Source organism: Myxine glutinosa, chromosome 2 (assembly GCF_964187855.1).
Source record: "Myxine glutinosa chromosome 2, kmMyxGlut1.1, whole genome shotgun sequence".
NCBI lineage: Eukaryota > Metazoa > Chordata > Myxini > Myxiniformes > Myxinidae > Myxine > Myxine glutinosa.
Genome location: NC_136262.1, coordinates 51,946,616 through 51,973,956, shown reverse-complemented (window position 1 = coordinate 51,973,956; position 27,341 = coordinate 51,946,616). Strand labels below are relative to the sequence as shown.

Genomic DNA, 27,341 nt, shown 5'->3' with positions numbered 1-27,341 from the left:
GAATTGATGTTCCAATATAAATAGGTTTGTCCATTTCAATACTCTCTTTAATCAAATGGATCGCACAAAAGTTCTCAGTAAAGACCTCAGCTCTAGTAAAACTCGGTCTATTAATTAATTTTGATGCTTGTTCCCAAAATGTTGTTAGTCTGATATTTTGTCTTTTCTTCACGTTCTCCATGGTCTTACCAAAGATCGCATTATTCATCAATTTATAAAAGTCTTTCTCAAAATCTGTTTTTGACTCTGTTCTTCTTTGTGTATTAAAATCAATGTACTCCTTTAGCCAATGACTTTGATTGAACTTTAGAACCCTGTGGATCTTCTCTACTCTTAGACCTTTTGATAAATATTGTCGCAAATTTCTTTGGTGTAGAACAGAATTTTTCTTGTTATATAATGTAGTAAGTAATTTTTCTGTTGATTCGCCTATATCAAACGATCGTTGATAATCACTCAACCATTCTTTCTTTGGACTTTCTTTCTCACAAGCAAATGGAAGATCTTTATGTTTGACATGAAGTTCTTCAGGATATTTTAAATCGACCTCAAAATAATAACCAACCTTTGAATCATCCAATTCTTTTTGTGTAGAGATACATACATCTTGTAAAACCTTTTTTTAGTCTTTTTCCTTTACCCATCTAAGTTTTCCATAAGGAAGAGCCTGAGACATTGCCCAGCCATACAAGTTGTTTGCGTCATAGTACATCAAGTAAGAACTCTCTTTCGTTGAATCATAATTTGGAAGATATTTGTTATTTGCTTTTGCGTATCTGCTTGAGCAGACTTGTGAAATTCCACCTCTTTTTGCCTTTTCAATCATCAAAAGCATATCAACATCGGTTATCAAATCCAAAGCTTGTTTTGTCATTTTCAACATCGCGCTCCAAGCAAATCCAGGTGCTGTGTAGTAGTGAGCAGGATCCAATCCATATCCAGTGCGACAAACAGATCTAAAGGCTTCAAATACATCGGCCAATAAAAGCACATCAGTTTTGAGATACAAATCGTGATACTCGCCGAGATTCTTGATGTTATATTTTTCCCAAACATTTTGTGTGTGTACATAATCTTTATCAGATATATGACTGTTGTTTAATTTGTTATAGAAATTTTCTTTTAAAGGAAGTTGTGTTTCATTGAATCTCTCAAATGAGTCCATATAGTCATAGGGGTAAATTCCCTTTTGTGTTAGTAAATCCTTATCTGAAAAATACTCTGAAAGACATGGAAACTCTTTTAGATTTTTAACCAAGTTAGCCAATGGACTTGCCATGAATTTAAATGTGTCAAGAAATCTAATATTAGTTAAAGCATAAGTATTTTTAATTTTTTTAAATGTTAAATCCTGTTTTTATATAGATTGTTTTTGTGAATGAAATGTATTTCTGATCCGTGTTAGGAATTGCTGAAATGTGTCCAGATGTCTTTGAACGTTCATTAATAAATAGATGTGTATCATAATGAGCATTGTTATGAAGAAAGACAGGAATCAAAGAGGGCAGTTTATAATTAACATTACAACTTTGATGAGCCGGACCTCTATATTTACCAGTGAGATGACAATGATCTCTAACCTTTAAACCTTTACCAATTTTTTCCTCACAAATATGACAGACATTGTTTTTTCTAAATTCCCTTTTCTCCTCACTCGTCAAGGACATTGGTTTATTGGTTTCTCTCATTATCTTGGTTAATCGAACACAGTCTTTTTCTAGTCGTTTCACAAACTCATCTGGGGTATTTGAGCCTCTATACTCCTCTAACTTGTATATTCATCACCAACGGATGATTTGATATAATAACAAAAACCACAAGGAGTATGGTTTTGATATTTATTTGTGTATGATTCTTTTGGATCTGGAGAAGCAGTATCAATTTTTTCTAGAATACTTTCAAAATCAGCATATATAACAAATGGATGTTTTATTGTTTTCTTTTCATCTTTGAATGAGATCTTTGAGCCTTTTTTAGGCATATTGATTACCGTTGATTTATGTTCACCACAATAATTTGAATGTTTATCTAATCTTTCTTGTGTATGGAAGAAGTTAAGACAACGCAAACAAATATATATTTTGTTTGTTCTTTTACATACTTGTGGTTTTATTAATTTAGCAATATCTTTGATGTATGTATAATGTGAATTTTCATCTGAAATAAAATATAGAAGATGAATATGAGTTTGTTTACAATTGTAAGAAAGATTTAAAACCTGAATCTTGTTTGTTTCTGTTAGACCATAAACATTAACTGATAAATTATTCAACTTTTCAAATTTAGGAATATCATTTAAAGTCATAGGAAACTTTAGATCTTTCGTATTTAATGTATTCTCATATTTTTTATAATGAGATACTCTTTCATCATGAAAATGTGGAGGATGTAAGTGTGCTAGAATAGACCAGAGAAAACATTCTTTATTTTTTTATTTTTGATATTGATATTGATATTTTATTTGATATTTATTTTATTTTGATATAAAGACCAGTCTTTATTTTTGATATTGATTACTGCTTTTCTATTTTTGATAACACTGGGTAAATCAATGTAAGAAGAAGCTTTTAGAGGATCTGATTTAAGAATATGAATGTCTATGTAAATAATTTTTCCTATATTGAATCCACTTCCTATGATTGAATTATCCACATCTTGCTCTTGTTTAATAAGTTCATCATAGACTCCTGATGTTTTAAAATCTTGATATGAAGATATAAAGTGTGGCTCAGTTCTCATGTATGGTGTATCTATAACTCCTTCGTCGTTTGTCATTTCTAATTTTACTCCCATATAAAATTTAAGTGGTTTCATTTCTTTTAGTGTTTTTTCAATCAACGTTTGAACAGCAGGTTTAACTATTTCTACAGCATCAACTATAGACTCTGGTTCAGGAGGTTTGAAGTTAAAGACTCTTATTTTAATATGTCCTTTGAATGCGCCATCAGAGTTTTTAGTTGTGATAAAATTTGATAAATGTAGATTTGTTTTAAGATGTATTTCGAAGCCTTTCTTGAGGATATTTTTATCACAGACAGAACAGTGTTTTGTTTCCTTCTCAATAGGAGCTAGTAGGTGAAGTAGATTAGATGTGTGTTTGTTAGTTTTAAGGTGTCTTTTGTATTGTTTATATTCTTGTTCACAAACGTCGCAATACGTTGCTTTGATCATATTTATATAGTAAAATTATACTTAAAACAAAGTGCCTTTTTTAGAGGCTTTTTTTAAAGATGAAACTGTGCTTAAAGTAAAACACTTATAGAAGAAACTGTGCTTCGAAGAAAGTGCCTTTTTACAGGCTTTTTATATATGAAACTATACTTAAAGTAAAACACCTTTTACACGTATACTAAAAGTAAAGCGCTTTTTAATCACAAAATTCAACACTAAAATCATCATCATCACTATCATCTAGGTTCAATGAGAACACTATCATTTGTGTACACTGAATTATCATCACTAAAATCACTATCACTATCATTATCACTATCACTATCACTCATTGATTCACTATCATCATCAATAAAACTACTCTCATAACTATCATTTGAACACAAACTATTAGTATCATAACTATCTTCAGATCCTAGACTCTCAGTATCATATTCAGATCCTAGACTCTCAGAGTATTGACTGTCAATATCACTCATTTACATAGCATTAAACTTCCATCAATATCTATATATTTTCTTTCATTAGAACTAATAACCACAATATTTTTTACATTAAATGTTATTTTCAAATAATCTCTAATAATCAGGGTATGGAATGATAGTTCACAACTAATATTCATATTATTAATTTCACCCACATCTTTGGGTCTATTAAAGAATATACAAATGTTTCCTCTAGAATCGTTGATGGTCTTATCATTCATTTTCAAAGCTTCTTTATCAATGATCTTTTCAAGCTTTGAGTAAATTGCCAATAGTAGTGGAGAAACTTTTGTCAAATTTACTTTAATAGAGTTATTAATTAACATCGCTTGTCCCGTAAATTTAATAAAAGGACACATGTTATTCTCCATTATGGGTTTAATCCAAAAATTTCCATATTTATCTTTGTTCAATTTAACATCTTTGACATATTTTTCTGCTGGTACCAAAGTAGAGATTGATTGAAATTTGTCTTTTGTGTTTTGAAACATTGTATTTATTAGCTAATAAACTTGCATTTTGTTTAAGTAAAAATTTACCTTATAAATATGATAGAAGGATATTTAGAATTTCCAGACTCTCCATATGATAAATTAGAGAATTGTCCGGCTTGTGATAGAATAGGGCTTAATAATGAGGGTTCATACAAAACAATGTATTTTCTGTGATTTAATTTTAATTAATGATAATAAAAAAAATATAAAAATATATAACTCTTTTAAATTAGAACCAAAAATGAATTACTTTACAAGATTAATAAGAGAGATGAATTAAGTATTGTGATGATAATACACCATTTCTTTCAACGGAAGAGACTATTTGTATTGAGGAAATGTATGATAACAAATACGTTTGATAACAAATATGAAACAAATACGTTTAATGATATTTATTATTCAAAATAATTTTAATGGAAATGTTAATACAAGATACTATATAAATAAAATAATGAATTATTTTGAAATTAAACCCGAACTCAGGATAAAATATAGAGTTTCTAAAATAGCTCAAAAAAAGTTAGATGACTTGTTTTCCAAATATATAAATGAATGATTTTTTACCCATTTGGGAAAATAAGATAAAATTTAATAACCATAAAAACATTCCAAATTCATTGAGATGTCTAATAGTTGGTTCAAGCGGATGTGGAAAAACCTGTTTACTTTTAAAGATGCTCCTTGGTCCTAATTTTTTAGATTATGATAATTTAATAATTTTTACAAAGTCAAGTTTTCAACTCGAGTATCAACTACTCTCACAGGGTTTTAATGCGGGTCTTAAAAAGGAAGACATTATCGGTTTATTTAAACTTCAAAACAAACTAAATGATTATAATATTGAAGATATAATACAATTATTTTGTGATACACAGAAATCAAAATCGAAACCAAAACCCATAACTTGTATTCTCAGTGATAATACGGATGATATACCTTCACCTCAAGATTTAGATGAATCAAAAAAGAACCTCGTTATCTTTGATGATTGTGTTAATGAGAGAAACCAAACAGTAATGGATAGCTACTATACAAGAGGGAGACATTCTTCTTGTAATTGTATTTATCTTAGTCAGTCATATTTTCAACTCCCTCGGCGCTCAATAAGAAACAATGCTAATACTTTTATTTTATTTAAATTAAATTCAATAGATGTAAATAATTTTTGGAGAGATAATTGCTCTACGTTATGTAGTAAAAAAGAATTTGAAAATTACATGAAACACACGGTTGAAAAATATAAATATATTGTTGTGAAACAAGATGAGATACTAACTGATATTTTACACACATAAATGACAACAATTATTATTAATCTTGTGGGTAAATCTGCTTCAGGAAAGAACTTTCATAAATCTAAACTCTTGAATAGTAAAATGAAAAGATTGTAAGTTTTAAAAAAAAACACCCGATGATTCGTTTTGTAGGTACTACAACCAGAGCAATGCGACCAGGAGAAGGAGAAGGGAAAGATTATTACTACATTTCAATGGAGGAACATATGCGATTGAGGAATGAAGGTCAAATATTTGAGGAGGTCTCTCTTGGTTCTACAAAATATTCACATTGTAAGAGTGAGTTAAATAAAGTAAAATCTAATGGTCTTGGGATTTTAGAAACTAATCCTGAAGGAATGAGACAAATTATTAAACATTTGCGTGGTGATGGAGTTAAGATTTTATCATTCGGTTTTGATATCGATGAGGAGACTCAACGCAAACGTATGAAAAGCAGAGATACAAGTATTAGTGAAGAAGAAATAACAACTCATATTAATACCAATAAAGAATTTGATGAAATATTTAAAGAAAAGGATTTATTTCAACACATTTACTATAATGACGAAGAAAAGGAAAAATTTCCCATTAACCTTTACAATTCATTAAATGATATTTTTCAATAAATAAATACAGAAGATGAATACCGAAGAAAGAGCAAGAAAGCTTAAAGAACATCAAGAGTTGGTTTCAAAAGTTGTAAAGCAACAGGAAGAGATAAAGAAGAAACGGAGACAGAAACTAACTGGTGAAGAAGCCTTTGAAAGGAAACGAGAGAAATTTTTAAAACCACTTTTAAAAACTCAACAAACGATTTCACCTACAGTTCCCACAGTAGAATTTACTCCGAAAAAACTTCAAATGCTCAAAGCTTTTAGCCAAATGACAGAGCAAGAACTTGGAGAATTAGAATATGATGATGAAGGATTATTTCAGAAACTTGAGGAGATAAATCAACCACCTAATTATATTGTGGAAGCTCTTCAAAACAATGAATATTCGGCGGGTTCAAAAACCAGAGCAGGTCTCATTCCAACAGAAGAACCAGCACAGTTCCAGCTTGTGAAAGAAAAGTTATTTATATTTAATGATAAATTGGTGTTCTTAAGTTCTGCTCAACCAAATGTTGATTTAACTCCAAGATTAATGTTTCTTCTAACAAACTCCGGATTCAGCGGTTCAAAATATTTTGATGAACCACTTGATATAGAAAATGCGGAAGATAGGGTATATATTGATTTACTAAACTCACTTGATTATGGAGTTTCTGTTGCTGGTAAAAGGAAGAAGCATGAGAAGGAGAAACATATTATTGATGCTTTAAGTAAGCTTGGTTCGGGTGTTAGCTTTCTTCCAAATGACACATCACAATTAGTTAATAGGCTATTATTGCTGTTGGGTAGTAAGAAGGCTGGAAACAACAATTGTTTTAATGAAGCCTCAGCCATTTTAGACCAGTTGATGAACATGAAAATAATTAATAAATGTCAATACAAAGATATTTTATTAGATATTAAATAAGATGAGAAGCACAATTCTTAGTTTTAATTTCACAACGAGTGATTACACAGCTTCATTCCCTTACCCACTATAACTTAACCCCACAAAAGAATATGAGGCTTCTTTGTTGTCAATGGAGACTTACAATACCCTTTTTAATATCACAGAGAAAAACAACAAGTTTAGTTATAATCCAGGAAGTGGATATAAAACTATAACCGTTTCACCTGGAGCTTACGAGATTTCTCAAATATCTTCTGAAGTCTCTCGCCTTATGAAAGAACAAGGTGATGAACCAAACAAATATTGTCATAGATATTCAAAAACACACTTCAAAATCAACTATTAAACTTAAAAATAATTATAAAGTGGATTTCACAATTGATAAATCATTTAGAGAGTTGTTGGGTTTCTCCTCAAAAAAGATTGAAACGAACGGGACGTTTTACAGTGATAATGTCATTCAAATATCCTCCGGTATAAATTCGGTGTTAATTCATTGTGATTTAATTGATGGTGCTTATAACGATGGAATAAAAACAAATACAATATTTTCATTCAGCGCATACTCAACACCAATTGGTTATAAATTTAATATGGAACCCAAAAATCTTGTATATTTACCTGCCAGGAAAAACCATATACAGAGTAAACTTTAGGATAACCGACCAAGATAATCGTATGATATCCTTTAATGAAGAAATTATATCCATCAGAATTCACCTTCGTGAAGTTTTTTTTGATAAATAAATCATGGTTATTGTGAGAAAACACGAGTTGGGAAAATATAAAATAATTACAGGGGAGGGCATGTACCTTTCACCATACTATAAGGGTGAAGGTATGTTTCTTGGGAGAGGATACTATAAACCTAAGAGACAACGAGGTGTAGGTCATCAATTTAGAAATAAAGGAGTTGGGATAATTGATACTCTTATGGGTATTGGTTCAACCATTCTTAAACATAAAGACCTTATTGGTTCAACTGCTTCTGCCGTGGGAATTGTAGCAGGTGCTATAAAGAGTATAAAAGATGCTCAAAAGGAGTCTCATAAATTACAAGCAATCAAAGAAATAAAAAAAGGCAAACCTCAACTGTCTTCACAAGAACGACAAAAAATCATGAAAATACTTGGGCCAGGGTTTCAACGATTTTAATGCTATATAAATACAAGTATGGAAGCGATTGATAGTATCTATGATTTGGATGATACAATTATCATTTCAAACTCCACGAAAAAGGAAGACTATTTTAAGGTAAATGCTATAACAGGAACAGACTGGAATTAAAATGGAACAAAAAGTTTTGAAATAAATAATCAACAAACTTACTTGAATCTCGCTGATAGTTTCTTGCTGTGTAAATTTAAATTCACTAAGGCTGCTAATAACACTAATGCTACACTCGTAAATGATTTCTTCTGGAAAATGTTTGATAGTGTTCGCCTGTATATTGGAACACAAGAGGTTGAAGCGGTTGATTATGTCTCTGCTACATCTGAAATTATGAAATTTACACTATATTCGTTTGGTGATAGAATGGGTAAGGGAGCTGTTGAAGGTTTTATTCCTGATATGTCAACGGGAACAAATGCTGACCCTGGTTATAGTCAAAGGAAGGCAATGTATAATGATGATGCAAAAGCAGAGAATAGTTTTACCATAGCAGTACCTCTTAAAGGTATATTTGGATTTTGTGATTATGATAAAGTTTTGTATGGGCTTAAAATTAGATTTCAACTCCAAAGGAATGATAATGTAAATAGATTGCTTTTTGGGGCTCAAAATGCTTTTGGTGATAATAATAAATTTGTTATTAATGATTTGTGTTGGTATATCAGCGAATATACTCCTAATCTTAAAACGGAAGAGATGTTAAACAGAAGACTTAACGCAAAGAAACCGCTAAATGTATCATACCTTAAAATAAGATGTCAACACGTTAAACTGGAACACACTACCTACACTTGGAATTTGGGGGTTCTTCAAGGAAAGCCACGATACCTATGGCTCATTTTAAAAAAACCAGATGGAGAGGACGGTACTGATAAGAATAATTCGCTGAGTGATAATGCTAAGGTGAAACAACTTCGGGTTTCTCTTGATGGCACATTTTATCCGCGAGATAGATTGGAAATTGATTGGGAAAAAAATGATTATGCGGAAGCCTACAAGTCTTACCAAAAGGTGTGTGAAAGCAACGGTAATAATGACCCTATTTTGGATGTGGTGCGTTTCAAAAACTTTATACGATCTACGCAATTGACCTGAGTTCTCAAAAAGAAACTATAAAGTCTAATAGAGTGGATACTTCTCTATACATTGAAAGAGGGGAGAGTGAAGAGGTTAATGCATATTGTTTGCTTTTGGAAGAAACAGAATTACTGATTAATACAGATAATGGTGTTATGATTAATATCACATAGGTTTTTTCTCATAAATAAATGAGTAGGAAAGAACCGGTATATGTTAATCAAATGAATCTTAATTAATTTACATTCTGTATTCAAAATCAAAAGCCTTGTATTATTAATGTTAATACAATTCAAAGAAAAGGAGCAGTAAGAATTGATGTTTTACTCACAAGAGAGCAGGTAAAAACACTAAATGATTCTGGATCACTTAAAATTAAAATGACAAAACCGATGTTAAAGAAATATTCAATACAAAAGGGAGGATTTCTCCCATTTCTAATTCCTTTATTTGCTGGTTTAAGTGTGGCAGGAGCATTGGCTGGTGGTATTTCAGCAGCGGTAAAAACTGCTAACGAAAGGAAGGCACAACTAAAAGCCCAAAAAGAATTGGAAAGACATAACAAGGAGTTGGAGAAACAAATTAGTGGAAGTGGTGTAATTGTGGATTTTGCTCAAAAACTTGAAAGTCTACCTGATAAAGCTAGATTGTTGGTTGGAGATATGCTTTTCCTCTATCGCTCAAGCGGGTGTTAAACTAACTAAACGGGGTAATGGATTGTATCTTTCTCATAAATAATGGATAAATGGTTTAAACAATTTGGAAAGAATACAACGTCAAATATAGAACTAGCTAAGTATTGTAAAAAACTAAAAATTGATAACGTGGTAATCTGTATGAGAGATGAATTAACAAAGTTGTCCAAGAATTCAAAAAATATTATTATGAATTTAGACACACAGAATGGTTCTCATTGGGTTTGTATTCATAATAGTCAGGATAAATATTATTTTGATAGTTATGGTATGCCACCGCCTGTTGAAGTAATACAATTCTTACAGAATGGTGTTTATCAAACATTTCAAGTTCAAGAAATTAATTCTAAATGTTGTGGTCAATTATGTTTACATGTATTATTTCAACTCAACAATAATGAAAATTTTTATGATGTCATTTTAAATCTAATATAAATGACTTATGTCGGAAAAGATGGTTCTATCTTTGGAGAATCCTCTCAGGATATTGAGTTGTCAAATTATTATACAAAGGCACAGGCTGAACGACAAAAATATAGTATAAGTAAAAATATTAATATGAAGAATACTTATAAATTAATCAATTATCCAAACCCTACAGATGCGAATGACTTGATTAGATTCAGTGATTTATCACAATATATATCTTTAAATAAAACAGCACGTTTTGTTAAACAAGTAAAATTTACAACCACAACACCTGGTTATACTGACCATACACCTTTCCTCATTAAATTTAACTATCTGCTTACAATTGAATTTTATAAAGAAGGACATATCGTTAATATGCGAATTAACAAGTCAAGTGAATCCACTTGGATTCCGCCCAGGTTGGCCTTGGTTGGCCAGGTTGGCCAAGACCCAAATGACCCAGAGGACCCAAATGACCCAGAGGACCCAAATGACCCAGAGGACCAAAATGACCCAGAGGACCCAAATGACCCAGAGGACCCAAATGACCCAGACATCTCTGATGACTGGGTCCTCTGGGTCATTTGGGTCCTCTGGGTCATTTGGGTCCTCTGGGTCATTTGGGTCCTCTGGGTCATTTGGGTCCTCTGGGTCATTTGGGTCCTCTGGGTCATTTGGGTCATTTGGGTCATTTGGGTCCTCTGGGTCATTTGGGTCCTCTGTGTCATTTGGGTCCTCTGGGTCATTTGGGTCCTCTGGGTCATTTGGGTCCTCTGGGTCATTTGGGTCCTCTGGGTCCTCTGGGTCATTTGGGTCATTTGGGTCCTCTGGGTCCTCTGGGTCCTCTGGGTCCTCTGGGTCCTCTGGGTCATTTGGGTCCTCTGGGTCATTTGGGTCCTCTGGGTCATTTGGGTCCTCTGGGTCATTTGGGTCATTTGGGTCCTCTGGGTCATTTGGGTCCTCTGGGTCATTTGGGTCATTTGGGTCCTCTGGGTCATTTGGGTCCTCTGGGTCATTTGGGTCCTCTGGGTCATTTGGGTCCTCTGGGTCCTCTGGGTCCTCTGGGTCATTTGGGTCATTTGGGTCCTCTGGGTCCTCTGGGTCCTCTGGGTCATTTGGGTCATTTGGGTCCTCTGGGTCCTCTGGGTCCTCTGGGTCATTTGGGTCCTCTGGGTCCTCTGGGTCATTTGGGTCCTCTGGGTCATTTGGGTCCTCTGGGTCATTTGGGTCCTCTGGGTCATTTGGGTCCTCTGGGTCATTTGGGTCCTCTGGGTCATTTGGGTCCTCTGGGTCATTTGGGTCCTCTGGGTCATTTGGGTCCTCTGGGTCCTCTGGGTCATTTGGGTCATTTGGGTCCTCTGGGTCATTTGGGTCCTCTGGGTCATTTGGGTCCTCTGGGTCATTTGGGTCTTCTGGGTCATTTGGGTCCTCTGGGTCATTTGGGTCCTCTGGGTCATTTGGGTCCTCTGGGTCCTCTGGGTCATTTGGGTCCTCTGGGTCATTTGGGTCCTCTGGGTCATTTGGGTCCTCTGGGTCATTTGGGTCCTCTGGGTCATTTGGGTCCTCTGGGTCATTTGGGTCCTCTGGGTCATTTGGGTCCTCTGGGTCATTTGGGGCATTTGGGTCATTTGGGTCCTCTGGGTCATTTGGGTCCTCTGGGTCATTTGGGTCCTCTGGGTCATTTGGGTCCTCTGGGTCATTTGGGTCATTTGGGTCCTCTGGGTAATTTGGGTCCTCTGGGTCATTTGGGTCCTCTGGGTCATTTGGGTCCTCTGGGTCATTTGGGTCCTCTGGGTCATTTGGGTCCTCTGGGTCATTTGGGTCCTCTGGGTCATTTGGGTCCTCTGGGTCATTTGGGTCCTCTGGGTCATTTGGGTCCTCTGGGTCATTTGGGTCCTATATTCCTATCCTATAACATATATATCCTATAACCTATCCTATATATATCCTATATCATATAACATATATCCTATATATCCTATAACATAACATATAACAAATATATCCTATATTATGTACTAGCGAGCGGCCGCGTACCAGCCAAAGGGGTAGCCCATGGTTAGCCTAAATATAGATTTGATGACGTCATGTTTACACATCTGAGCGACAGAAACTGTCTACACATCTGAGCGACAGAAACGTCTACACTGTTGGAGCTTCACTTTTGGAGAGACAGAAATTCCCAGGCAAACGCTATAACGCACCAGGTTTACAACCTGTGCGTTAATAAATGGGGGTATGATATGCCTGATTTAGGGTATAATTGGTCCTTTTCAATAAACTTAGAAGACCTACATGATTTTAATCAGTCTCGTAAAGAAGAATATTATCCGCTTGGTGAGGATAAGGATTTATGTGGAAGTACAATTAGTAAACAACAAATACATGATTTTAAGAAAAGAAAAATATATGATAGTATAGCGATGGTTAGCATGACAAAGAAGGAAGGTAATGAGATAAGGATAGAAAGCCGAGGAATACAAACCGATTTGGTAGTGGGAAGATGGGGTGGTATTACCTGTCATAATATTAATCTCACATATATTTCTGTTACATAAATGGCAGGAAGAAGACTACAAGAGAATTATAATTTTTGTATTCAAGGATACCTACAAGAAAAGGGTGCTTGGTATTACATACCTTATGATTTGGAGCATATACATGGGAATTTTGTCATAAAAAACTGGCCTTATACTGATATTGCTAAACCCACAAATAGAGACTTGTTTAAAATATTAAATAAAAATGAACTTCTCAAAGTTATGAAATATAAAACTCTTTTAGAAATCATCAACAAATCTTATTGGTATCCTATTATGATAAAAATAATTATTGATACAAGAATATCTCAAAATCCAGATGAGTATATGTATAATATTATTTGGGGTTCAAACTCAAGGGTAGCAAGGGAAGGAGTTGAAGAAGAGAAGGAGGAAAGAGAGAAGGAGGAAAGAGAGAAGGAGGAGAAGGAGAAGGAGGAGAGGGAGAAAAGGAGAAGGAGGAGAGGGAGGAAAGGGAGAAAAAGGAGAAGGATGAAAGGGAGAAAAAGGAGAAGGATGAAAGGGAGAAAAAGGAGAAGGAGGAAAGGGAGAAAAAGGAGAAGGAGGAAGGAGAGAAAAAGGAGAGGGAGGAAAGGGAGAAAAGAGAGAAGTAAGAGAGGGAGGAAAGGGAGAAAAGAGAGAAGGAGGAGAAGGAGCAAAGAGAGAGGGAGGAAAAATATAAAAAGATGGAAATCAGTGAGATTCGTAAAAGATTGAGTGTATTACAGCAAATAAATCAATCTCAACGCACCGAAGAGGAAAATAAAGAATTAACGACTCTTACTAAGATAATGATTTTAAAAATGGTTGAGATGAGTTCAGCGAGGAGATTTACATGAAGAAGACAAAGATTATGTGGTTGATGATGTTGGTGTTATTGACTTTAGTTAGTTTTATTTGTAAATAAATGGAGGAGAGAGTGAAGGCATTCCTTAGGATTCTTTATGTTTTAAAAATAAAGATTGAAATGTATATGTTAAAAACCAAAAAGGTTTTGATACTCTGTCGGAATTTTTCTGATAAATAAATATGAGTTATTGTCTCAAATGTAAAAAGAAAACTAAATCTAAAAATATCTCTTATGTTAAAGCTAAAAATAATAGAGTTTATCAAAAAGGAATATGTCAAGTGTGTGGCTCTAAAAAGTGCCAATTCATCTCTCCTAAAAGTGGAGGAGACATACAAAAGTTTCTGTCAGGAGGTAAATTTACAACAACTGGAATTCCAGGGGAATTACACCTTCCAGGGTATTCTTTCTGTGGTCCAGGAACAAACTTGGATAAAAGATTAGATGAGGCTGACAATCCTAAACCTTGGTCTAAACCTATAAATAGGGTTGATGAAGTGTGTATGAAGCATGATATTGCTTATGGGAATACCACTATATTGGATGAAAAACATGAAGCAGACAGAGAAATGTTGTATAATTTGTCTTTGATATGAAATCCTACGTTGAGAGAGAAAGTTGATCGGTTTATTGTGAAAAAAATGATAAGTGCTAACTAAATTGAAACTTGGTCTTGGTTATTCCCCAAAAAACTATTAAACTCCAATGATGTCATCAAGACTGAGGAGCTTTTGGCTAATGAATTACATAAACCTATAATCACAAAGTTTAAAAGAAGGAAAGTTTATTCTAAATACACCGACCACATATGGTCCGCTGATTTAATCGAACTAAATAATGATAAGGGATACAGGTATGCTTTAACCGTTATTGATTTGAGGAGTAGATTTGCCTGGGTTGTTCCTTTGAAAAACAAAAGGGGTAATACTCTTATGTTAGCTTTCAGTGGAATATTCAGTAAAAGTAAAAGAAAACCAAAGAAGTTATGGACTGACGAGGGAACAGAGTTCTATAGCAAAATGTTGATGAAATTTCTTAAGGGGGAGGATATTAAATTATACAGCACCTTTAATGAAGGAAAGGCAGTTGTTATTGAGCATTTTAATCGCACTTTGAAAGAGAAACTATATAAGAAATTCACACAACTCGGTTCTCAACAATGGGTATATTTAATCCAGAATATTGTAGATAATTACAATAATACAGTTCATTCATCAACAAAATCAAAACCATCAGAAACATTTACAAAATTAGAATATGAAAAGGAGATTAATTTGAGAAAGCCCAAGTTCAAAGTTGGTGATATTGTAAGAATATACAGATGGAAAAGCCATTTTGAGAAAGGTTATACAAAGAGATGGACTAATGAATTATTTAAAATTGTTGATGTAATGGATACAGTCCCTTGGACTTACAAATTATATGATATGAATGGGGAAGAAATCTTGGGTTCATTTTTCTCACAAGAATTACAAAAACACAAGTAAGCAGTTAATACCCTTGAAAATAATAAATAAATAAATAAATAAAATGTAATGGGGATACGTTCTTGAGATCTGTGAACCCCAAACACAGAATCCCTCAACTTTTCAGTTGGGGCTTAACTTTTGTGTGTGTGTACAATGGGGATACGTTCTTGAGATCTATGAACCCCAAACACAGAATCCCTCAACTTTTCAGTTGGGGCTTAACTTTTGTGTGTACAATGGGGATACGTTCTTGAGATCTGTGAACCCCAAACACAGAATCCCTCAACTTTTCAGTTGGGCTTAACTTTTGTGTGTACAATGGGGATACATTCTTGAGATCTGTGAACCCCAAACACAGAATCCCTCAACTTTTCAGTTGGGGCTTAACTTTTGTGTGTGTGTATGTGTGAGTGAGTCATAATAATAGACAAACCCTTACCCAACCCCATCCCTAACCCAACCCCATCCCTAACCCAACCCCATCCCTAACCCAACCCCATCCCTAACCCAAACCCATCCCTAACCCAACCCCATCCCTAACCCAAACCCATCCCTAACCCAACCCCATCCCTAACCCAACCCATCCCTAACCCAACCCCATCCCTAACCCAACCCCATCCCAAACCCAACCCCATCCCAAACCCAACCCCATCCCTAACCCAACCCCATCCCTAACCCAACCCCATCCCTAACCCAACCCCATCCCTAACCCAACCCCAACCCCATCCCTAACCCAACCCCATCCCTAACCCAACCCCATCCCTAACCCAACCCTAACCCAACCCCATCCCTAACCCAACCCATCCCTAACCCTCACATTCAAAATCCCAACCCTAACCCAACCCCATCCCTAACCCAACCCCAACCCTAACCCTCACAATCAAAATCCCAACCCTAACCCAACCCCATCCCTAACCCAACCCCATCCCTAACCCTCACATTCAAAATCCCACCCTAACCCTAACATAATCTTTTTTTTCTTCTTTTTTTTAAATACGGATTTCATTTTTTTTTTCCCTCCTCTGCCAATTCTGTCTTTCAAGGCTTTCAAGTTTGAAGAAGTAGAAATGGGAAGAAAGAATTTTCCAGCATTTTCTTCCTCGAACTTTCTTGATATTGCTTAAATCAAGTGTCATTAAACAAAGAACATTGTTCATTGCTTTAGAATCCAAAGAGTCTCCAAGATGGACCCCACAGGTAGAGTCTCCAAAATAAAACCAACTTTCCAAGTTCCCAAGGTATAACCACATTCCTGTTGAGCCTCCAAGATAGGTATCACATTCCGAGTCATCAAAACAAAACCCCCATTCCGAGTCTCCAAAAATATAACCATCTTTCCAAGTCTCCAAGGTAGAACCACAATTTTCAGAAATATTGGGGATTTCCGTGATAAGTCTCACATAGTATAACTGCGGACCATCAGGGAAAACTTCCCTTTCCCAATTTTTTAGGGTTTCTATGATGTGTCTCACATAGTATAACTGCGGACCATCAGGGAGAATTCCCGTTTCCCAATTTTTTAGGGTTTCTATGATGTGTCTCACATAGTATAACTGCGGACCATCAGGGAGAACTCTCCTTGCCCAATTTTTTAGAGTTTCTATGATGTGTCTCACATAGTATAACTGCGGACCATCAGGGAGAATTCCCGTTTCCCAATTTTTTAGGGTTTCTATGATGTGTCTCACATAGTATAACTGCGGACCATCAGGGAGAACTCCCCTTTCCCAATTTTCAGAAATTTGTGGGTCTGCAATGTATGACTTGTATTCTGGCTCATCAAGGTAGAACTTGTTCAGTGGGTTTTGTTTTGATAACTCACAATAAGTATCATCATGGTAGAACTCTTTTTCAGGATTTTGTGGATCTCCAAGGTATAACTCTTTGGCTGGGTCATCAAGCTAGAACTCGTTCTGTGGGTCTTGGTTGTTCAAAATGTCTTCAAACAAAAAAATAACTTCATCCCAAGTTGTGTTAAAAGCAGAATTTTCATTTCGTATCTCAGATACAATTTCCTGTGAAAGAAAATAACAATGTATTAATTTAATACAATATTTTTATTTGTATAAATCAAGCTCTATGAATATTAAAATAAACTTTGTTAACTCTTACACGAGTCTCATCTAAAAAAAATTAAATAAATAATTAAACAAATAATTAAATAAATAAATAAATAAATAAACAAACTTACCTCCATTGATAAGAGGTTCGAGTCCAGTTCATAAATCTGAAGGTTGAGTTCTACACAGGTAGTAGGACTCCAAGGAATAGCAAAGTTATCCCATTCCATTTCGGCATAGTAGTTCATTCTCAAGTGAAGCAGAAAGCGTGTTTGAAAAAGCCTGTGTGGTCGGTGCCTTTTATAAGGACTGGGTGTGTCATTTCCTGTGGAAATTCCCTGGGCATGTCTTAACTGGAAATGATGTGATGGAAATTCCCTGAAAATGATGTAATGTCTTAACTGAAAATGATACAATGGCAGAGTTTATAAAGTGGGCGGGGCTTAGCAAAAAGTGGGCGGGGCTTACCAAAAGTGGGCGGAGCTTAACAAAAAGTGGGCAGGGCCTACCAAAAAGTGTGTGGCACTGGAGGTGCTCAAACAAGAACATTGAGGGAGGTTTATCATTTTATCGGAGCTCAGTTAAAATATCTTGATAAAGAACCAAACTCAAACATATACTTTGTTTATGTATTAGATGGTGATGGGAGTTGTAGGAGAATTAAATTATTTCCTACGCATAAACAAATATTTGTAGGATCGTTGTTTGAGTGGTCTATTAAACAACAATGATCATTGATATTAAGAGTAAAAGGTTAAAAGGTCCATAAGGCCAAGGGGGTGTTAAGGGGAAATGAAGAAAAGTGATAGTGAGAGGGAGCAAATATTCGTAGGATCATTGTTTGAGTGGTCTAATGAACAACATTAAGGATAAGAGTTGGTTATCTTTTGCTATAGCTATTATGTCAAAAGGCCAAAAGGGTGGTAAAGATCAGGGTGGCAGAAATAGTGGTGTTTAGGGAAATGAGGGTGAGAGGAAAATTAACATGTAAGTGAATGGAGATTTGGGGTGTCCCAGGAACAACATTATTACACTACTCCTGTGCTTTTTCTGGTCTTCATCAATGATCTCTCCGACTCTCTGGAAAATCCTCTCTATCTCTTTGCTGATGACTCCACTCTCTGCCGCTCCTTTCCTCATCCCTCAGATCGGCATTCTGCAGCCTCCTCACTCTCTGCAGACCTGAACAAAATCACAGACCGGTCAAACAAATGGAATATGTCTTTCAATCCTGACAAATCTCACACTCTTACGATGTCTCTCCGAAAAGACCGATTGGACAACCCTTCCATCTATTTTCTCAACAATCCTCTCCAAGAAGTTCTGTCACTCAAGTTTTTGGGTCTCACTATCTGCCATGATCTTTCCTGGGAAACCCACATTTTCAAGCTGGCCTCCAAAGCCAGTCACCGACTGGGCATCCTCCGTCGTGTGAAGTCTTTCCCTTGCACACCTGAGCTCCTCACCAAATATAAGGCTTTCATCCGCAGCTCAATAGAATGCTGCTTTCCACTCTGGGTTGGTGCTCCTGCCTCACACCTAGCTCAGCTGCACGATGTTGAAACCAAAGTTCTCCATGTCATTGGAATCTCCTGCGATGAAGCTGATTGTGAGGGCCTTTCGCTCACTCACTGCAGGCAGGTCAGGTAGGTGTCTTTCTGTCTTCTGCCGACTCCTATCCGGCCGAGCTTACCCAGCTCTATCTGTGCTCTGTCCCCCAAATATTCCTACAGGTCGCACAAGATATGCCAGCAACCCTCTCCTGGTGAAATTGCCAAAATCAAGACTCTCTGCTCACCTTCACTCTAAATTCCTCTTTTCTCCTGCCTCTGGAACAAACTCCCACACTCTCTTCAATCCCTCTACTCCCTCCAGGTCTTTAAATCAGCTGTTAGCCACAGCTTTAAAACAGTTTTTTTTTCTTGTATACAAGATCGAGGCTCGTGAAAGAGCTAACATTAATCACACAAAAAGTCAAACCGGCACATAAAACATATAATAAGGGGAGCGGTAGACAAGATGGGGAGAGAGGGGGAAGGACACAAACACAACATTTGAGATCAGGGACATCGAGAGATCTGTGGGAGGGTGAGGGCTTGGGGGGAGGTGGGAGAGGTATAAAACACATGGACACTGCAAGGACTTCCAGGAAAGAAGTTGGAATTTCAAAAACGTGGATCTGGGGTGAATTAGCGGGGGTATAAAAGATCAAGGTTTTGGATGGGGGAAGATAAGAGATGGTGGTGAACAGCTGTTTTAAAGACCTGGGGGGTGGAGTGGGATTGAAGAGAGTGGGGGAGTTTGTTCTAGAGGCAGGAGTAAAGATCTTCAATCAACTGGACTAGTCTCCCATCTCTACTGCCTCTGACATCAATTCTTCCTGGGAATTCTTCAAAAGTAAACTGCTCTCTCTCTCATGCAAATATTTATGCCATCTCATCTTCAGTTGTCTTCCCCTCTTCAGTTGCCCCCCCTCCCTCCCACACACACACTGGAACGGTACTCTGATGACATTCAAATGGAATTTGGCCTAGATAAGTGTGACAAATGCACATTCGTGCAAGTAAGACCAGCAAAAACAGACAACATAGAAATCGACCGAAACACAGCAATGCAGGATCTAGATTCGAGACAATGAGGTATCATACTAAAACCTCAGAGTAAAGAGGGCCACCACCAAATATGGCACAAAGAAATGCACAAAACAATTGCCAAAGCACACTTGCGTAGAATGAGGCTTATGCAACCTTCACATACACGGATTATTCTTACGAGTCCTTACGGATCGCCAACTCGTAGTCAATCACAAGCATCCGTAAATAACTCGCTGGTATCCGTAGATAACTCGTCACAACTCGCAACAACTTTTGACATGTCAAAAATCATTTACGGATGTTATTTACGGATGCTTGCGATTGACTACGAGTTGGCGATCCGTAAGGACTCGTAAGAATAATCCGTGTATGTGAAGGCACCCTTATTCTTAAAACCTTTTTTTTTTTTTTTTTTTTTTTTTTTGTATACAAGATCGAGGCTCGTGAAAGAGCTAACATTAATCACACAAAAAGACAAACCGACACACAAAACACAAAAAACAAGGGGAGCGGCAGACAAGATGGGGAGAGAGGGGGAAGGACATAAAAGAGAGGGGGAAGAGGGGGAAGGACACAAACACAACATTTGAGAGCAGGGACATCGGGAGGACTTGGGGGGAGGTGGGAGAGGAATAAAACATATGAACACTGCAAGGACTCTGGGGTGAATTACCGGGGGTAGAAAAGATCAAGGTTTTCGATGGGGGAAGATAAGAGATGGTGGTGAACAGCTGTTTTAAAGACCTGGAGGGAGGAGTGGGATTGAAGGGAGTGGGGGAGTTTGTTCCAGAGGCGGGAGAAAAGGGGAATGAAAGAGTGAAGGTGAGCAGAGAGCCTAGACTTTGGCAGTTTAACCATAAGAGGGTTGCAGGCAGATCTTGTGCGACCTGAAGGAATATTGGGGGGACAGAGCACAGAGAGAGCTGGGGGAGCAAGGCCGGAGAGGAGTCGGTAGAAGACAGAAAGACCACCAACCTGCCTGCGGTGAGTGAGTGAAAGGCCCTCGGTGTTGACTACATCGCAGGAGATTCCAATGATTCTGAAAGCTTTGGCCTCAACAGCGTGAAGCCGAGCAAGGTGTGAGGCAGGAGCACCAGCCCAGAGGGGGGAACAGTATTCCATTGAGCTGCGGATGAAAGCCTTGTATGTGGTGAGGAGCTCAGGTGTGCCAAGGTCTGTCCACCTGCGGCTCAGGTCACATCCATATATCTCGCCCCGAGAAACAGAATCAAAGCCATAAACCAACGAGCAATACCAGTATTGCAATACATCTGCAGAATAATAAACTGGCCATAAGTGGAAATCAACAAACTGGATATCAAAACAAGTAAACTCCTCACCATTCACAAAATGTTCCATAGAAGCAATGCATCCCAAACTAGAACAATGCGACTGTGTCGCCAATATGCCTCTGCATAGTCCCACAATGGGTAGATGCCATCGTTCACTGTCATAAAAATAAATAAGTTTGATTTAAACCCCTTCAGCTGTTCTCAAGTGTCACATTTTTACCAGACATGACAGGCTTCACATCCATCGGTGAAGCAGTTTCAGCGAAGGGATTTTTTAAAATATCAGCTTTTAAGCTAATATGGCTGCTATACCACATGACGTATGACCATAAAAAAACATATACACTTCATATGTATGGGTCGGGGATCACGTTTGTGAAGTTTGGTTTTGATCAGGTAAGATTCGTTTTTCTATCCAAGATGGCTGCCAAACCACGTGACATACGACATCATTTTCAAACTATATGCAACAGTGCTGTTCGATGATATTTATAAAATTTCGCAACTATAAGGTCAGCCATTTCAGCGATATAATTATTTAATATTTCCCTTCAATCCAATATGGCTGCCAAACCATGTGACCTATGATATCAGAAATTTAATACTTCAATACAAATGGGTCATAGATCATGTGCATGCAATTTCAGATTTTCAGGATAAGGAATTCGATTAAAACATTTTTGGCTGGTATACCACTTCACCTATGATGTCATTATTATCATGCTTTTGTTCCCTATTGGGAATACTTGACAATGTGCCAAGTTTCATTTTTTTCATTCAACGGTTTCCGAGAAATATATTTTTTTAATCATTTGCTTTTAATCCAAGATGGCTGCCATACCACGTGACCTATGACATCGCAATTATCATAAAACATTCTGCATGGGTGTCACTCCAACCCTGAAAGTTTTGTCTCAATCGGACATATGGTTGCTGAGAAAAAACGAGGTTTAGCCCGTACAGACGGACGGACAGACAACCCGAAAACGTAATGCCTCCGGCGACTTCATCGGCGTTGGCATCAAAAGTACCTGCTGAGACGAGGAGGTAGCGCCCTGATGGAAATGAACCAAGTGCATAGAATGACAACAGCAGGATTGGCTGAATACGTGAAACACACACACACACACACACACACACACACACACACACACACACACACACACACACACACACACACACACACACACACACCTTTTAAACTCAGTTATCTTGCTATTTGAAGAAAGTGTTTTTCTTCTCCCCAAATTGTAATGAAAATAAACCAATAAATCTATTTTGTTGCATTTATTGTTATGTTGTTATGTTTCATGTTACATCATGTTTGGAATTTTAAAAAAAAGGAGTTTTTGTATCTGTAGTTGATCCATTATATAAACTAGAACAGCACTCGGTAAAGCACATACCTCCACCAGGGCCTATACAGTTTGTTTTGTATCCCATTGAGAGGCCCGATCTGGATCCGGACCTGAACCAAAATCGAATCGGCTTGTTCTTGTCACTTACCCAACTCATCCACCAAGTTTCGTCTAAATTTATCCATAATTTGTTGTTACCCTCATCACAGACAAACAGACAGGGGAGAAATCATCATTTGTCTACCTGTGGTGGAGGTAATTGTGATTATTTGTAAAGGTGAATATTTGTTGGTTTAATCGGTATATTGAGCTCATAGACAGAGTGCACACTTCTGTGTTTAATTTAATAATCCTCCTTTATTTGACTCATTTTATAATTATTACATCTTTGTACATTGTATTTATCACATCTTCTTCATTTTATCTTCATTCAGGTGATGTGTAAACCTGGTGAACATGTTTGAAACTGTGCTTTCATGGCTTGGTGACATGGCTTGGTTTAAACAAGCCATGGCATGGTTTGGTTATCACAAGACGAAGCCTGGTTTGTATTTTTATTTACCATTTATATCATAGAATCGTGAAATAATTAAATAAGTAAATGGATGAGTGTCCAGATGTACATGATGTGGGCGGAGTGGGTTGGGACATGGTACTCACACTGTGCATAGGAGGGCGTGGGAAGACTCGATCATGGGTCGACATGAAAACAATACGATGGTCGAATGGGTTACATACGTGGAAATATTCATCAGCAATATCTATACTACCTCATAACATATGTGGCCGAGTGTTTTTGAGCAGGTTTATTCATATATTTCACTGGAAACACAATTAACAATCTCGTTCTTCTCAGATATAACACTTAATGAGTGGGGGGAGGGGGGGCAGGGAGGAGCGGGCAGGTATGCGCGATGTGAGAACAGTATCTGAGTTCAATCTAACTATTACACGGGCCTCCATGACGCGCCTCTGTAGACGAGTGTGGAAACATCCGAAGGGTTGTATTATTACATGTATAGATATTTGATTTGTAATATTTCCGGGATCTTATTCTCCTTTCTGCCAACACATCCTGATTCTCCACTTTTGAAATTTTCCTTGTTGACGACCCTGAACTTTGACCTCCCAGTCGGGCCGTGTACGTGTCTGTCATCTTGGTCAAGGTTGCTGTGTGCAAGGTGGTCCTTTGCTGGGATGGTTGGGCCATCACTCAATTTGCCACAAACGAATGCCATCTCTTGTTATGTCGATACGGTCAGGTTACTCGATTGGGACTTTGGAGAAACGAAAGAAAAACAGTTTTCAGTCAACATCGACCTGGGAATGAAATCATTTACGAAGACGAAAACTGAGTTCAGTGTTAGATGCTTAAGGACAACATGGAAGGTCACAATCCATAGATGATCTCAAAACAGCAATAACTGACGAAATCTGTTCAATCCCTGCAGCCGAATGTGTCAGAGTGATGAACAATTTTCCTCGTCAAATCCAAGTCTGCCTGCAGCGTGGAGGCCTACATCTGAGGCTTGTGGTCTCACCTAAATCAGGTCACTGATAGAAAGATATCTTTCCATACACTCTCTTTACTCCCCCCCCCCCCCCCCCACTCCACCTCCAGTTTTCTGCAGGGCTCATACTCTTCATTTCAGGTGGACCTGCCCAAATCCAGGATGTCTGTTCACCTCCACTTATTTGTTCCTATTTTTCCCACCTGCAGAATCAACTTTCACATTCTCTTCTATTTCATTCTGTTCACCACCATCTTATATCATCCGCAATCCAGAACCATGATCCTTTCTACCCTTGTTAACCCCCCCTCCCCCCCTGCCTCTCCACCCCTCTCTACCATCCCAATCCCTCCTCCTTCCAAATTTCCAGTCCCCCCCCCCCCGGAGTTTCCTGCTGTATCCATCTTGCCCTCCCCATGCATCCTCTCCTGCCCTTCATTCCTCCCCACACCCATTGTTTGTCTGTCTCCCTCTGTCTTGGCAGTTGGCTCTGCTGTTGGTGTTTCCCCCTCTCTCTGCTGTTTGTTTTGACCTGTTGCGTCCTGGTCCATTCGGTGTACCGGTACGAGCTCTTCCACGAGCCTTGGTTATGAAAACAAAAAAAATCCATCTGAAACTTTCCAGAGAGATTGTGCATCATGTGACGCAAATGTTCACAAATAACGTGTCATTTTAAATTAAAATAATGAAGGTTTATATAATTTCATGGGTACCGTTGTTTTATGATAACCCTGCATCATGTTTGAGAAATGTATGAACCTCCATGTACGTATCTCGAGTTTTTGGGACTCAGATTCAGTGATAACTTGTCTTGGTGAAAAGAGAAAACTTCACTCTCATAGTAAAAGTTATTTGTTGCACTAACCCTGGGTGTTCACAGGTGTTTGATTGATTTAAATATTGTAAAATAAAATTATAACTTCCACATTGATGTTGCTCTCCACTTGTGGTTCACCTGTCCTCCTTTTCTGCGTCGATACCTCAAACGTGTCCAGTGACGCCAAAAGAGCTCTTGGACACATTGATGGTAAAAAGTGAATTTTTATCATCCGTTCTTTCAAATTGTGTGAATTGTATGTAAATAATTGCAGTTTATATGAAGTTGAGGGATGTTTGCTGAGATGATGAAAGTCATGTTTTGCTTTCAGGAAGACCTGCAATCCTGATTATGATGAATAACGTTCCAAAGAATTCCATCAGAAATGTTCCTCACAGTGCCTCACTGGTCCGAGAAAAGAATGTCCATGAGGTGCTGGATTGGTTCTTCTCATATTCAGATGGAATATATGATTGTGAGGAGAATAACGAGGTCGTGAAACAAGTGAGAAATCATCTTCCAACAATGGTAAATTCCCTTCAACAACATGATGATGGACCAAGGGTAAGTTTTTCTTCACTTATTTAAATGGTGTCAATCGATTGTTGATGAATCATCAAGTTTGGTGTGAAGGGGTTTTTGACATTGACAAGACAAAGTGCAACAAAGTTGATATTTAAGAATACTTGTCACAATCCCAAATAATAATGCACATTACATGAAAGTGTCATCAATCAGACCAAAGAGTCTCCTCTGTGTCGCGATCTACTGTTGTGTTCCCATTGGGCGTGATGGTATATATCTGTGATATTTGAGGTAAATAATTATATTTACCTCACCCATTATCCATGGAAAAGGAGCAGAACTACAAATGATAATGATTTATCGGTTTTACCTTTCGTCGTTGATGTTCCCATTAATTGATTTGAAATGGCTTGAGTGGTTGAAAGCATCCATATGGAGGTTCCCTCACTGTGGCAACCCTTAATTTGATCTTGTGAGATCATTGCTGTGTCCGGGAAGTGATGTTCTGAAGCAGGACATGTATATGTGTTTAATCTTTTTGCTTTTGTTTATGATATACTTTTATATCCTTGTGTTAGTGTAGTTGTTCTGAATAAGCATGACGATGTGAACAACGACATACGAGGATGTGAAGGATTGATCAAAATTCAAACAAATCGGTGAAGGTGTTCAGTACAATCGCACAGCAGCGCTTGGATGCAAACTACAGCCGCACTACATTTATGCAAGTTGTGTTAAATACACTCCATAGCTGTTACAATTGTGCAAACGCTCCTGTTACAAATTGATCAATTGAGAGGATCCACACACATGACTGAGCACACACATGACTCTGAGCACACACATGACTCTGAACACACACATGACTCTGAGCACACACATGACTCTAAGCACCCCAGTATGAATACAGTCTACCGAAAATACACATGGAAGATGATCTGTTACGTCAGATCCTATCAATGACGTACTCTGCACAACATGAATTGATTCAGTGATTAAGTGAAGTACTGCAACCAGTTCTTCTGACTGCGCTTTCACCACTCAATCAATTCATCAAAAACAACGCGTGAATTGGAGCTAGACAGTGACGTCAGGACTGTGGTGTCTGCACATGTCAGGCCTAGTCACAAACCTTCCACTCAACGAAGACATCGATATCTGTGCAGAATCACGATACCATAGCAATCTCCAACCGCCGTTATTTCCTGAATTTGGCTTTGTGGAACGCATGAACATAGCAATGTGTGGAGTTAAGTTCAGCTTTGATGACAACATGTAAGCACAATTGGACGATGTTGTGAGCACAACCTCCCTCGGTCTGGCACTTGCTAACTTCTTCATCAATATCCACAAGAAGCGTGCCTTTCAAAGTTTATGCACCAACGTCATACTTCGTGTGTGTTTTTATGAACACAATACGTTTGCGATTTACTTTTTTTTTGTTTGATTTGTTGGCATGCAACTAGTTCCTTGCACATCTCGACGCACTCCATCCTGCATTCAAATTCACCTTTGAGATGGAGCAGCTGCACACAGCCTTTTCTGGATATGTAAGTCAAGACTTCTGAGGATAGATTTTTGACTACCACATAATGGGGGTCGAGGCCCTGTGGTCTCAAAGCAGACTAGTTTACCCCTCCAGCCCTTGTTCTGTGAAGAGACAACTTTCCATATTTGTCTTGTTTCAATCCAAGGGGTTGGTTATTCTGCTTTTGTTTTCTTTGTGTAGCCCCCACCTCGAGTGGCCCTGCAGGCTTTGTGGTGGGAAATATCACATAAAAATAAAATCCACCAAAAGACTGGAAGAGTCCCACACATGGTGAGACTCTTAGTCCCACTCGTTACAGGATTGCCCTCAGCAACACTCTGATGAATAGAGATTTGGCCATCTGTTCATCGTACAATTTGCTGCAGAAATTGAGCATGTCAAAGCCATTATGTACACTGAGCAAGTCATCATTGGGTGTGTGTCATTCATAATTGTCAATTGGTCGAAGGTCATTCCAGGCCGTGAGCTGAGTTGTTCTATTGTTCAATTC

The 27,341-nt window shown here is 37.5% G+C and overlaps 1 protein-coding gene across 2 annotated transcripts in view; it reads left to right on the top strand.

Annotated features, from left to right (window-relative positions):
* LOC144891035 (uncharacterized) overlaps window positions 1-27,341 on the top strand; it is a 134,351-nt gene that overhangs the window by 12,842 nt on the left and 94,168 nt on the right. The window contains exons 2-3 of one of the 2 annotated variants that reach the window (XM_078773284.1): window positions 22,884-22,993; window positions 25,109-25,341. The exons of the other annotated variant lie outside the window; for it this stretch is intronic. The gene's annotated coding sequence lies outside the window, so the exon portion shown is untranslated. The remainder of the gene's footprint in view (window positions 1-22,883; window positions 22,994-25,108; window positions 25,342-27,341) is intronic. 2 annotated transcript variants of the gene reach the window in all.